Below are 15,000 nucleotides of genomic sequence, written 5' to 3'. Positions count from 1 at the left end.
CAACAGACCTCACCTGTGTTTGTCACTGAATGGCATGTGTTGTCACTGTTGCTGAGTCAGACACATGGACTCACTCCTTTGAATGGAGAGAATGGAATATTCCACACAATTCCGTGACATGCCAGTGTGACAGATGATCAGAGTTAGCATACCTGTAAGTGGCCCATGGGATACATTTTATAACACTGAGCAGCACGGCTGGGACCTAACAGGGGCAAAATGAGCAAGCAAAATTCTCCAATGCCTCAATATTGATGTCACCTACTGCAGTGATATATAGCATGGCTTATTCACACTTGTTTGCTCAAATAATGACATGCCTCACACATTTGTGGAAACCACAATGAAAACAGGCCTTAAATTAGTCAATGTGCTGGCACATGTTGGGCATTTGCGTTACTCCAGGAGGTTATCATGATCACATGAGCATGGCACTACGGTCACTTCCCTTAAAATACCTGACTCACATCTCCCTGATGAAAGGTACATAACTGGGCATCAAATAACCCTGTGCATATGCATCTTACAAAACTGATCAGTGGGTTTGGCTGACTTACAACCTGGAAAAAGGGCAGCAGGCTAAGGTACTGAAAGTACATGTCCAACAAAGCTGTGTGACAAGGCACATACTCACCCCCTCCTTGCTGCTGTGTGGTTTGTTTTCAACTGCCTATCCAGGTCAGGGACGATCACCACTAGAATGCGGAGCATGTGGGAGGTTGGGCACCCGTCCCTCTTGCCAGGACATGACAGGCCCAGCTGGACCTCAGCACACTTCTTGGCCCAGCCACGAAGGTACTGCCACCTCTTGCGGCAATGACGGAAGCGCCAAAGCTCCAACCCCACGGAGTTCACATTCTTGGCTATGGTCCTCCAACTCTTCCTTTTCATGGGGTTATTCCATAGACACCCGCTGGTGGAAGGATGTCACGCACCTTCTCCTCCCAGGAACTGTAGTGCACTGGTGGTACAGGAGGGCCAACACCAGTCTGCTGGTTCTGGGCGTGTTCTCTGCTAATCAGTTTCTTGACCCACCTTTGCACATCATAGTACCTGCTCCTGATATCATCCATTGTGCGCAAGTAAGGTGCTTGAGCATTCACCTTGTTGATGATCCTGGCCCACATCCTTTTTCTCTGGGACGGGGGGTGTTGGACTTGGTTCCCAAATAACTGTGGCTCTACTCTGAATATTTCATCCACAAGCACTTCCAACTCCTTCTCAGTGAAACTCGGCTGCTTCTTGGGGGGATGGTGGGAGTAAGGGTGAAGATGGAGGTGAGGATGAGTCTAAAGGTGAGGGTAAATGTGAATACGTTTAAGAGTGTGTTTTTAAGAGTATCCCTTGGGAAAATAAAAATGTGTGCAAGTTATGTTGTGGGTGGAGTGTGAGTGTATGAGGCAGAGAGCAGTGAATCGGTGGCTATTTCTGTGTCCTCTCAGCAGTTCAGTTGTTGCAAAGGATCATGGTCATCTGTTTAGCCCTTCATATAAGTGAACTGGTGGGTGTGGCTAAGAACAAGATTTTTCTTTTTTGGGCTTTGCCAATGCTTGTTTTGACATTATTTGACATTTTCCAGTTGCCTTTTGTTACACAAACCGACACAGTTCATACACCATGTCATATTCATCATCATCTGTTCGCGGGGTAACTGAGTCTTAATCATGCCCTGAATGCTATATTTCAGCAAATGTTAAGGAGTCGGTCGCATCAGGCTTGTTTCCGGACAAATCGGTTGAACTGATTGTGTTCCAAACGAGTCGGTGGGAGTTTACATTCAATGCTATATTTCATCATTAGTGAATGAGTCGGTTGCATCGAGCTTGTTTCCGGACAAATCAGTCGAACAGATTGTGTTCCGAATGAGTTGGTGGAAGTTTACATTCAATGCATTGTACTCCTTCGTTCGGGCAGCTCGCTGTCGAGTCATTCGGAAAGTTTTCCAAAATCGATTCAGTAGGAATGATTTCCGAACGAGATCATAATCGGTGTCTAAGATGGGGGAAAATGGTTTTATGCACACCCTCATGACAAGTGGCCCTGTGAAAGGAACCTTTAATAATGTGTCTTGAATTGCCTGCACTGGAAGTGTTGTGGTACAGGTTACTTGTATTACTAGGGGATCTCAAGCTGATCCTGCAAAGACCCTTATATAATGTGAATAACATCCAAAAATTTATGCTTCAGCTCTGATTTCCATAGGTAAATCAGTAAAACATTTACATTTACTGAGGACATGGGTATTGATGGCAATGGTTAATTTGTAAAAAAAGCAAATAAGTGCATGTGCCAAACTTTTTCATAGGGGGCCACAGCCCACTTCTCATACTGGTACTGTGCACTTCTCTTGTTACATCATCCTTTTGCCTCACAGGCACCATCCACTGCCTGCCTTTCGTGTGTGACTCATAGCTAGGCTGAATAAACTTTGTCTGCATTTAGAGTGGTGGGAGAAGTTTTCACCAGCACCTGAATAGTCTGTGCTTGCTCTACGCAATGCTGTCTCCACCTCATTTAGTGAAGCTGGACCTGTTTTAACTGAGCTCAGAGACTTTCTGCCGAAACTTTCAAGATTAGTATTAAAATTTGGGCCCTGACCCTAGAACTTTAGAACTCATTTGGACTAAGGAACCTGCCATTAAGAAGAGCTGAAGAAGCTGTGAGGAGGAACTACCACTTTGCTGTTAATTTGCTATGTTGGCCTGCAATGGTTGCTTTTGTCTTGGGCAGTGACGGACTGAACTTTCTGCAATTATTTTCTTGAGCTCTTCAAGGGCTTGAGATAGAGCTTGCCCCCTGTTTAAGAAGTCTCAGGAACAGCAAAGACTTCAAGTTCATCTGCTACCAGCACTGGGAACTGCATATTGTGTGTGCCAAGAGAAGAAAAAGCAACCTGACGACATCAACAATGCCCCTGCCGGGTCCATGACCGGTTGGCACTGAAGAGAGCACTGCCTGACTTCGCACCAAAACCTTGATCTCACCAATGACGCCGACCAATGCTGCCAACAAGCCGTGGCTTGCACTGTGACCCGTGGGCACCGCACTTTGCACCGCCTTGCTCACAGCCCTAGAATCCCCAAGGACAACGCTCCTGTCGACATTGATGCCACTGCCTGCACTGTGGGTGGGGAGCACCACTCGTAAATTAGCCAACGTACTGCCCCCGCCCACACTGTAGCCTTGGCCTACCGACACCGGTGCCATCGATTCCAGATCGTCTACCTATGACAGCGCTTCAGCAACGACACCGTCTCTGCTTGCAATGTGACTTGCCAGCACTGCAATGAGCACTGCACCACTTCACCCTGCAGCCCTGATCTCACCGATGTGGCTGGATGCCGTCGCTGAGCCTCTGCTTACACCACATCCTAAGGACACTGCACGTCACACCACTGCACTTTGCACCGCAGCCTCAAAGCCTGCTGATGCCTCCGCTCCTGACTTCAACCTCACAGAGTTCAACATGCAACAGGTGTGACTTCAAGGGCCTAACAACCCCTGTCCCGCTGTTCAGGAGTGACACCTGCCGATGCTGCCACTTTGGAGCTCATCGCAAGGTCCAAGTTGCCCTGCATTTCCAAGGGACTGTTTGCGGGTCTTCCCGACACCATATCTGGCCCGCAACATGGCAGTCAGCCTGAACTCTTTGATTTCTTTGTTCACAATGCCGTGATAGTCCCGGATGGAGCTATCAACTTCAAGGAACTGTACTTCAAGTCTATTTTTGCAATATTCGTATTTTGATTACCGCACGTAAAATCAATATTGACTATTTCCTTAAAACTGGTGTAGTGACCTTATGTAGAGTTTTCACTGTATTACTATGTGCTGTGTGCAAATGCTTAGCACATTACCTCTGAGATAAGCCTGACTGCTAATGCCAAGCTACCAAGTGGGTGAGCATGGGTTATTTTAGAAGTGTAGTCCGCTTACCTTGACTAGAAGGAAGGGTCCCTACTTGTAAAAGGTACATACCTCTGCCAATTAGAGACCCCCATTTCTAACATACATCTTTAAAGTCACATTCTTCTTTTGACTCAGCAAATCCTTTTAGAAACTTCACAGGTTCAGCAGTTTTGCTCATAGTGCCATCCCCCATAAGAATATGTCCCTTGATAAGAACACTGGGTATCTCTATGTCAAATTTCTTGTACATAATATGAAGCAGGATGTTGTGTCTTTTTTCACATGTTCCATAACATATCCATAACTTTGACAATCCTTGACTTATAAACATTGCAACAAATCTAATTAGTGTAATAATAACATCTTTGTCATTTGACAGTACTATGACTTGATTAGAACCATTTCAAACAGACCCACTTAACATGTGGCACAACAGGAGGGTCAGGGTGAGAAGTTGGCCTGGCATTTGCTGGTCACTAGTTATAGTGGCCACCTTGCACCAGTCCAATTCGATGGTAGATAGGTTTAAGACAACCTTTTAAAGAAAGCTATCCTAGTGGTAGCTGTGGAGAGCAGCCTTCAGGCTAAGTCTCAGAGGAATGTAAAGCAGCTTGTTTTACCTTATAATCTCTTGAATTACCAAATGAAAAGACACCACACAGGTATATATATCAAATATATATGTATTTATTACTAGGCACACTCTACTAATCTCTTTATGAGATTAGAAGTCAGGAACATATGCAAATATCAACGTTTCACAATAAGTTAAGCACAAATATGGCTGGGGCCCTAGGGGCGTACCAGACCATATACTAAAAAAGAGGTTTCCACCCAATCCACCCAAGGCAGGTAAGTAAAAGACCCACAGGAGACGCGTGCAGTGTGAGAACACAGCCGCGGGTTCCCTATTGAGTTCAATGGAGCAAGTCACGGTTGGATTTTTAAACTTTAAGGGTACTTCTAGGAAGTCTACAAGCAAGCGACTTACAAGGTATGTACTTCGAGGGTCAAAACACACAGGAGCACCGGAGTGCACTAGTTACCTCACCCAGGGAAGCCGGGTGCATAGGTCTCTTTTGGTGTCGGGTCGCGTCGTCGTTTTCTATGGGAGCCAGAGAAGTTTTGCTGCTTGTGAAGACTGAAGAAGTGTCCAGTGGAATCCAAGGCTGGATTCAAGATGAAGAAGACCTGAAAGCAGAAGGGACAGTGTTCACAGTCACTTGCCAGTGACCCGGGACCAGGAAGATGGATGCCCACGGAAGTCGGGTGATTTCAGGTGATCAAGGGTGTTTTGACTCTTCAGCCATGAGGTCCAGGAGGCGTCGACGATGACCAGGAGCTGGATTCGGAGTGTCCCACAAAGTCTGCAGCTTACTGAGGTGTCGGCAACCGGATTGGAGCCAACAAGCCTTGGCAACAGCAAGTCTTGTGGAAAATGAAGAAAGTCAGCTGTGCAGACCAGCAAGGTCTGAGGGACTCACCCAGCAAGGGTAAGTGAGGGCAACCAGGGGGAGCCATTTGGTTCAATGAGAAAGTCTTCAGGGGACCCACAAGCCAACAGGCAAGGGATCGCGAAGATGCCTCATGAGGATTCACTTCACAGGAGCCCACAGTCACTCGGGACGAGGTAGGCCTCTGATTTTCAAGGAAAATCCTGCTGGAGGCTTGGGCCACAAGTGCTCGAATGCACAAGTTCATAGAACGTCGTGAAGGTGTTGCACTTGACAATAGTGCATGGTACCCGGGTATTGCTGTTCCTCGTCACTCGTGGGGTCCACTCACCTCAGCTCTGCTGGGGACTCACAATGGCCGTCGAGAAGTCAGGAAATCTACTTCCGGGGCTGCAGGGACTTCAAACTCCAGCTGGAGTGGGAAAGTTTGTGACCGTTGATTAGAGTTTTTGGTGCCTGCCCAAAAAAGGGGAGTCGCTCCTTGAGTCCAAGGGAGATTATTCTGTCTTCCAAAGGTAGTGGAACATCAAAGGGCCAGGATTCTTCTTGTAAAGCGTCATCCAGGGATATCTGATTTGCAATGGCAAGGTTTCCATATCTTATACTAAAAGAAAGGGAGGGACTAGCTGTATGACCACTCCTCTGGGAGGGTCAGGGTAGGGGGTGTTTACACCCACTTCCCTTTGTCTAGTTTTGTGCCAGAGGAGGGACAGGTAGCCCCTGAACCGGTTTGAGCTGGCTTATGCACAGAGGAGCCTACTGCTCCCCCAGTGCAGGACTTCAACGCACTCTAGGAGTGCACCCACCCAGCCCCAATACACTAAGTCCTGTCTGGAAGGTGGTGACACCTCCCTGTGACAGGATGTCTATTGTTGGGCCTCCTCCACTGCGAGTTTCAGTCAGCAGCAGGAGGGCAGCCCAGTGTCTGTGTTGGTGGTATCCATTTTGTGATGCCAGGGCTCTTTCAGATTTCTACCTTGTTTCCACAGTGGGTACATGTCGTCCCCTCTAGAAGGGTGGGATCATACTCCCACACCAGTTACTGGTGTGGAGGTATGATTCCAAGTTTTTTGACACCAAACACAACATGTTTTGATGCAGTCATTCAAAAGTTAGCATTTACCGGTAGGTTATAGTGCACTTAAGAGTATATGGTTTAACCACATCCACAAACAGCCACAGAGAATGGACTCTGCCAGCTGCAGAGGGGCCCTGCTCATGCAGAGGCACCCCCTCACATTGTAAACCAAGCACCCTGCCCTCAGGATTGATAGGGCCTGCTTTAGGGGTGACTGATAGGTTTATATGTGTGTGTATGGTGAGATATAGGAACCTATACCTCAGTGAGGAATGCTAACACTACCTCACCCAGGCTGCAATAGCAGGCCTGTGGTGTCAGATTTAGTCTGCTTCCCAGGGGTGGCATAATACATGCTTGAGCCCCTGGTATGTCTGTGAAGTACCTATGCCCTTGGTACCTAAGATACCATATACTAGGGGCTCATAAGGTACCACAGTATCCAATCACTAGTGCATCTAATATGCACTCCAAGTTGTTTAGAGAGAACAGAGAGACTGGGGCCCTGATTTGCAGGGACCCAGCCAGACTATAGCCAGAAACCAGTGTTAACATCAGAAAAAAAGTGTGGGCAACATAAGTGCAGATCCTGCTCTCCTTCAGTCAGCATCCTCCAATTTGCTGTAAAGTTCTTGAACAATATGTTGTGATCCTTTTTACAAATATATCTGCAGGTACCAACTGCCCATTGACAATCATTCCACTTGCAGTATATTCAGTGTGAGGGTCTGTATGAGTGAGTGTGTGTAGGGCTGTGTGGGTGAGTGAGTGGATGTGTCAGTGGTATATGGATGAGTCACTAGATATTTGTACTGCATTATAGGTGAGTGATGGGCATATGAGAGACAGTCTGGGTGAGTAACTGAATGTGAGAGTGGTGTATGGGTGAGTGTGTGCTTGTGTCAGTGACTGTATAGATGAGTGAGTATGTGTTTGTATGAGTAAGTAAGTGTGTGTGTGTGTGTATAAATGTATTGGTGACTATGTAGCTGTGTGGTTGACTGTATGGTTGGATGATTGGTTGTGTGAGTAGCTCTATGGGTGACTGGCTGTATGGGTATATGAGTGGATATGTCAGTGGCTGTATTAGTGAGTGAGTGGGCGTATGAGTAGTTGTATGGGTAAGTGAGTGGATTTGTGTGATCTATGAATCAGTGAGTGGTTGTGTAAGTATTGGTTTGTGAATGGCTGTGTGGGAGTGGGTGTATGAAAGATTCTATGGAGTATGAGTGGGTATGTTAGTGATTTTTGTGGATGATGTCATCAGTGATATCATCAGTGATGTCATTTGAAATGTCATCAGTGATGGCATTGAACATGTCATGTGTGTTTTAATATGTGAGGTCATAAGCAGTGCATTACTCCAGAGGTTCCTTGGGATTTACTAGAGGTAACAGGAAGGCTTGTGGGCCCCCATGACAAACTCTTACCAGGATTTCAGCTGGAACAATATGCAAGACGGAAAAGATCCCAACATCCCCTATCCATAAGTAGTACCCAACTTCATCAAAGCCCAATAGTAGATATGGGGAAGAGGGAAAGGGAAAAGAAAAAGAAAAACACTGGCCCTCGATGCTTCCTGGTTGGATGTCCGTTCAGGTAATCCGAAGAGTACCTACATGAGGTAACAAAGAAGTAATTGAACTCTGGATTGCATATTCTAAGGAATTACACAGTGGACAAATGATTGTAGTTTTAGTACCTGAACTATCCCCACTTCCGTTGCTTAAACACTAGCTCAATGACTGTATGGTGGAGTTTATCTGCAAAAAGCTATGATAGTGTTTATCTGCATAAATAAAAGATATCAATAACTTAAATGACCTAAAAAAACAACCCTGATAGCAGTAAAAAAAGTAAGAGCACAAATCACTCACCTATTCTAGAAATTTCCATTCATAAAATAATTCAAATAACTAATTGCACCTTGGGTTGTCCTTGTGTGTCTTTCCTTCAGGATAATTAACATAAATACTTGAAACAAACAACAGAACAAGGTCCCATGAACAGCTGTGCCCCCCTTTGAATCCAGTTTCTCCAAGCGAAGAGTGAAGTTGAAGGACGCTGCCGGAAGGAGACGCACAGTGGGATGCCTCACCAAAACGGAGAAGATGGTGCACTGAACAGGGACTCAGCAGGACACCTCGCAATCACAAAGAAGCGGAAAATGGGCAAGCCGGGGTAGAACTAGAGGAAGAGATGCTGCAGGGCAGTGCAGGAATATCCAATTTCCAGGAGACTGGAGGCTGAGGATGCTGAGAAAATGCAAGAGATGGGGACGCCGCCAACTCGACCGGAAGCAAGTGTAAGTAACTGGAACTGCTTGGTGCCCTACAAAACACTAGAACACGAAGAGTTCTAGTGCGGGATCGAGAGAGTTTTATACTCTCCCTTCGTGGCTCTTTACGGACCGCGACGAGCACGACCCCACCGCGGCTCGCCAAATCCACCACAGGCACGACACCCCAAGGACCCTCTTGATCCAAAGGGCCTTCATCCCCCAACCAGCAGTATACCAGATGGCATGTTTGTATAGTGGTGGGGAAGCGGGCATCACCTCTGGTGACTTGCTGAGTTTTGTTTCTAAAAACTTTTTTAAGGGAGAGGGCTGTGTGACCCCCCTGCCCCGGGCCACATCCCATCCCCTGGTGCCAGGCCTTTTTTCAATGGGGAGGAGCGTTTGCGGCCCCCTCCCCAGACCAATTTTGGATCCGGTAACCCTATACACCAAGGCCTTGACTTTTCTTTTTCTTTTATTTAAAGGAAGGGGGCTGAGCGGCCCTCCTCCTGGCCCATTTTAAACCCTGAGGACCCCATCCCCTGGGGCCTACCCCTTTTTTTATTTATGTAATTTATTTTTTAAAGGGAGGGGGGCATGTGGCCACCCATCCAGGCCTGTTTTGGCACTGGGTACCCCATCCCCTGGGCCGAGCCTGTAGTGTGGGTGCCCTGGTCCCACCCAGGGCACTCACGTTTTAAAGGTTTGGGACCGCAGAGGGAGCCTGAAGGCCCCCGTGGTCCTTGCCGGCTCCCTGCGTCCTGTGGGAGCTGGCATTGCTTTTGGACAGAGGGGGCAAGCAATTCAGCTCCTCTTCTAGTAAGCAAGAGCATTGTCTGCTCACATTTACTAGAAGCGGAGCAGCATTTGCTATGGCTTGTGCTCCTACCAAGCCATAGCAAACAGCAATTTCCAGGGGGGGCACCGTGGGACACTGCAGGAGCTGGCCCTGGAGGGTCATGATCATCTGATTTGAAGTGTTGGCAGCCAGTCAGATTTCAACAAAACCACTGTTGGATCCTAAGTGGATCCACACCCCTATATATACAATTAGGTTTTTCTTTATTATCTCAGAAACTACTGAACAGATGTATGCCAATTTACAAAAAGGTCACCTTCTGGACTAACAGCTACCCTTCTGCCAAAGTTAGTGTAATTCCGTTTAGCAGTTCGCGCTGTAGTCATGTCTAAAATCTCTATGGGAATTAACATAGGGAAAATACATTTTGGGACCCCTCCTTTTTCTCAGCCCCCACTTCACGGATCACCATGAATCTTTCAATACAGTGGCTGGAGTGAGCATCATACCAGTTTTTAAAATTTCACAAGGATTCATCATGATGCCAAAGTTATTGGCAAATGATAAAACACACTTCCTATGGAAACAAGGGGCCCAATTACGATGGCGGGGAGACTGCCACTGACAGGCTGTCAGTCTGGTCTCCCCACCATCATAACCATCGTTACCGCCCACCATTTTATAACGGCAGGCGGATGTGTGGCAGTCGTAAAGACAAACCGCCACGCATTTGATGGGCTCCTTGAGCCCGCCGGTGCAGCAGAGGGGCTTGTAGTCCCTACAATGGTGGCGGTGCCTACCAGGCACCACCGTAGGGATTACGATGTCCCTTTCTGCCTGCCTGTTCATCGTGGTTAACCCGCCATGAACAGGCAGGCAGAAAGGGACTTTGGGAGCCTTTTGCGGGCCGCTCTTACCCCCTGACTCCCAGACACAGGATCGGAGGGTCATCAATGGTGCCCCCTACATATCCCTGCAGCATGTGGCAGGCTCTGCACGGTGCGGGGATATGTAGATACCAGAGGAAGAAACATAAGAGCTTTGCCCACAGATGCCAGTGTTTGGGAACATTCAAATGAGAGTTATAAACAAAGAATAAGGGAGTGTGTTTCATTTTAGTTGCACTGGAATGAAGAGAATTAGGAAGAGGAAGATAAAAAAGAGTGAAAAAGACTCCCCTTCTAAATAAGAAGAGCTGGTATGCATGCTGCAGCTCAGATGGGACCTTGCAGCAAATTGGAGGTAGTGGCCTCTGCTGCCCTTGAGAACCTGGGGTTCTGTACTTAAAGGACTGGCTACCTTGCTATACGTATGAATGCAGCAGCTTCTCGGAACATAAACCTTGAAGCACTTTAGAGCAGTGGGATCTGTGGCATCTCATGTCCTAAGCCAGCAGCCCCCAAAGCCTGCATTCTATGTACCACCTCTGACTCACTTCTCTGCAATTCTATCAGTGTAGGAGCCATATGCTTACAGGTGCTACACAGCACTTGGATATTGAGATGCTGCTAGGTCTCAGAATCTGAGATGTTACAGGTCCTTTTACAGGTCCCAGTACTCTATTTTGCTGGAGAGAGTTGAGTTCGAAGATGATGCAGTGCCCCAAGTGTTTAAGTGCTATAGATCCTGATGCTTTATAGTGATGCAGGGTATTGGGTCTGGAGTGCTTCTAGTTGCTTCAGGGAAGCCAGGCCTAAATGTACATGGTCTCATGATTTGCAGGGCATTCAATCTCCTGTTTGGGCGCAATTGTCTTGCTACCTACTTTGCAGAATGAAGAGGGTGAAGATGCCAGGTGAATTACTTTGAAAAGAACAAGAACAGCAAGGCCCAGCAATGTCTCTTCTGCTTTCTGACATGAGGGTCAGGGAGGGGAGCTTCACTGAAAATGCAGTTGGTGGGATTGATATGATATGGACACCTGGGTCTCTGACTGCTTCCAGCTTTCGTGCCACATGAAGTACGAACTATTATTCAAGTAATCAAAATAACCACTGAGATTCCCCATGCCGCATTAAAGTAGAGATGGGGGAAATTGAACAGACCTGCTGCATGATGAGAAACAGCTTTACTGTATGAGGTGTCAGTGTGCAAGATCTATGCAACTTAAGAGAGAGAGTTGCTGTCTGAGACCTGAGACTAAAAGGGTTGTGATGCTTGAGAAACAGTGCTACTACTTAAAAGTGAAAGTCTGTCTGCAAGAGCTATTTATTTTTAGGTATAACTCAGCTATTTAATGTTAACTTCAGAAAATTGCTGTCAAACTTTAGAGATTGCTGAGCGCTGTGAGCCCTGAATTTGTAACCTTTGGTGAACTCAACATCAGCTATGTGATACATAAGCCAGTTCTGATGTCTAAAGGCCCTGTAGAATAGTTCTGGTGTGTGAGAACTAAGCCTGCATGGTTATAGTTGCTACTTTCCATCAACTACTTGATCATTTTCTGAGCATAATCCCTCCACCTTTAAATGTTTATCTCTCAAAATCACTGTTCCTTTTGTATCAGACCCTCATTCCTTACACACTCGTTGGGCAATCATGTTGAAAAAAGGTAGTGGGCACCAACCTTTCATAAGCACTGCACAATTTAGCAGCTATTTTAAGATAATTTCTGGACTACTACATAGCACAGAAATGTTTAATTTTTCTAATTACAAGAACATTACTGCTTTGTTCTAATTGTAATAAAGTGTCACTCAAAGAGTCACCCAAACAGCATTAAAATGACACACATAATTTGACTATCTCTGCTGCCACACCAGTAAGAAGAATCATCAATAATTCTTTAACTACGAGGATCTTTCCTGATGACCTAAAAAAGACATACACCCATTATTAAAGAAAACAAAACCGGACCGCATGACCCCAACAACTGCAGACCAATTGCAAATGGACAAATGATAGAAAGAGCAGCATTCGGCAAGATGTCACAATTCAATTTCAGTGAAGATAACTCCACATTTTCAGACTACCAAACAGGAATCGGCCCAGGAAGAGGCACATAATCTGCCCTCATCACCATCTGGGAAGCCCTTCAAACACAATAAACTGGAATGGGGTTGCTACACTACTTGTCTTGGACCTTTCAGCTGCATTCAACACAATTGACCATGACACTCCAATACAAAGACTCTAGGAAGCCGGCATAGAGGGTACTGCTCTTGCCTAAATCACATCCTACTTTGAAAACAAAACAAATGTCATCCATACTCCCCCTTTCTCATCCAAGCCATACTTTGTAAAAGCAGGTGTCCCTCAAGGCTCTAATATCTCACCTATGCTTTCCAACATCAACATGCAATCATTATTAGCAATGATCAATTAATTTCAACTCACGTGCTATGCCTATGAAGATGACACAAAATACTCCTTAAACTGGAAAGCCCCAAAGAAATTGGAAACTCAAAAATCTACAGTTTCCTCAGAGCCGTTGATCAGTGGATGACATGGAGCCTTTTCAAATTGAAAGCATTCCAAAACTGAACAACTCACAATGGTGATTGAAAAAATGATGACCCTCTCTGAGCCTGGCCTGATGATCTGTGTCCTCCTCTTAAAGCTTCTAAAGAAATCAGAACCTTGAAATTAACAGGGGCTCCAAGTTATCAATGAATGACCAAGTGGATAAATCAGCAAGATCACGCTTCATTACTATGAAAACTCTGCAACGCATCTTCCCCCACCTAGGATTTTTCACACAAGGTCCAGGCTAATATCTCTCTTCTACTGTCTTAACTTGATTACGCCAGTGACCTCTACCACAGATCATCTTTATTAACAATGAAAAGACTAAAATGGATTCAGAATTCTGCTGCCAGACTACTTCTACATGTAAGGCCACAAGGCTACAACTCTCCTGCCTTGAGGGCCCTATGTTGGTTACTGGTTGCCAGAAGATCCACCTTCAAGCTGCTTTGTATCACCCACAAAGCAAAACATGGAACATGACCGCTTTTAATTGAGAATAAAATCACCAAATACATTCAACAACCTCCTCTCCAGATTGGCACCTTGCCTCTAAACCCTATCAAACAAGAATAAAAACATGAGTGGTACATCTTTCTCTGTTCAAAAATCCAAACTATGGCTGTCAATACCCCCAAACATAAGATTCACGGATAACTATCTTATCTTTAGAAGACTACTCAAGAGTTGACTCTTTCCTGCATAACCACGATACGCAAATATGAATGTACAGCATATCCCTTTGTATGAAAACATATATAATTTGATTAAGTGTATGGATATAGACATTTGTATTTTTTGTACAAATCTGTATAATAACTATGATATTTAAAATATATAGATATGCTTTAGGTCTGCCTAAAAAATGTATATATTTGTATGTATTACTTGTGGTTTAATATATATCTATATATCTATCTATATATCTATATATCTATATATGTATATATATATATATTCACTGAAAAAACCATAGGTTTTACACATGTTATAGTTAGCGGAAATTTTACTGATAAAAAACCAATGAAATTCCCCCGTTATAGTTAGTGCAGGCAACTATAACTCACGCGACCGCAATCCTCTGCTGATGCTAATACTGTATTTAGACACTTATTTGCCCATGTCTTCTTCCATACATTTTTAGCTATACATATATTACAAATATTTTTTTTTCATAAAGACACATATGTCATCAGCAGAAGATTGCGGTCGCGTGAGTTATAGTTGCCTGCACTAACTATAACGGGGGAATTTCATTGGTTTTTTATCAGTAAAATTTCCGCTAACTATAACATGTGTGAAACCTATGGTTTTTTCAGTGAATTTGCAAGGTTTTTTAAATGCTAATTCCTAACTATAACGTGTGTGAAACCTATGTTTTTTTCAGTGAATTTGTACGGTTTTTTAAATGCTACGTTACTTTACGCCATTCGTGGCGTGCGCGCCCACTTAACGCAGTTCGTTCCGTGCGCGCACGGTGCGCTTCGCGCACGGTGCGCGCACAGTTAGCACACGGTGCGCTTTGCGCACCGCGCGCCCACTTTACGCAGTTAGTGCCGTGCACGCACGGTGGGCACGCGGTGCGCTACGCGCACCGCGTGCCCACGTTACGCTAGATGGGCCATGTACGCACGATGCGCTTCGCGCACCGTGCGCACATGGAGGACATATGATGCACTTCGTTTTGAAAGGTAATATTTTAATTTTTCGTATGTTTTATAAGCCATGCACAAATGGTGCCCTTCGGGCACCATTTGCACACGGGGTGGAGAGAGTGTGGATAATTTTTTTTTTTTTTTTTTTTTTTAAATATTTTAGTTTATCGCATCTCTAATAAGCCATGCACAATTGGTGCCCTGCGGGCACCAATTGCACACGGGGTGGAGAGAGTGTGGATAATTTTCTTTTTTTTTAATTTTTTACCTTACGCGTACGGTAAGCGTAATCGGCGAAATTACCGAAAAAATAAAAATTCCGTTTTTGGCCTTGGGGGAACTTTGGGGACTCCCTCAACATG

The sequence above is a fragment of the Triturus cristatus genome, chromosome 8, assembly GCF_964204655.1.
Source record: "Triturus cristatus chromosome 8, aTriCri1.1, whole genome shotgun sequence".
NCBI lineage: Eukaryota > Metazoa > Chordata > Amphibia > Caudata > Salamandridae > Triturus > Triturus cristatus.
The sequence above is the reverse complement of the archived record's forward strand: the minus strand, read 5'-3'. Positions refer to the sequence as shown.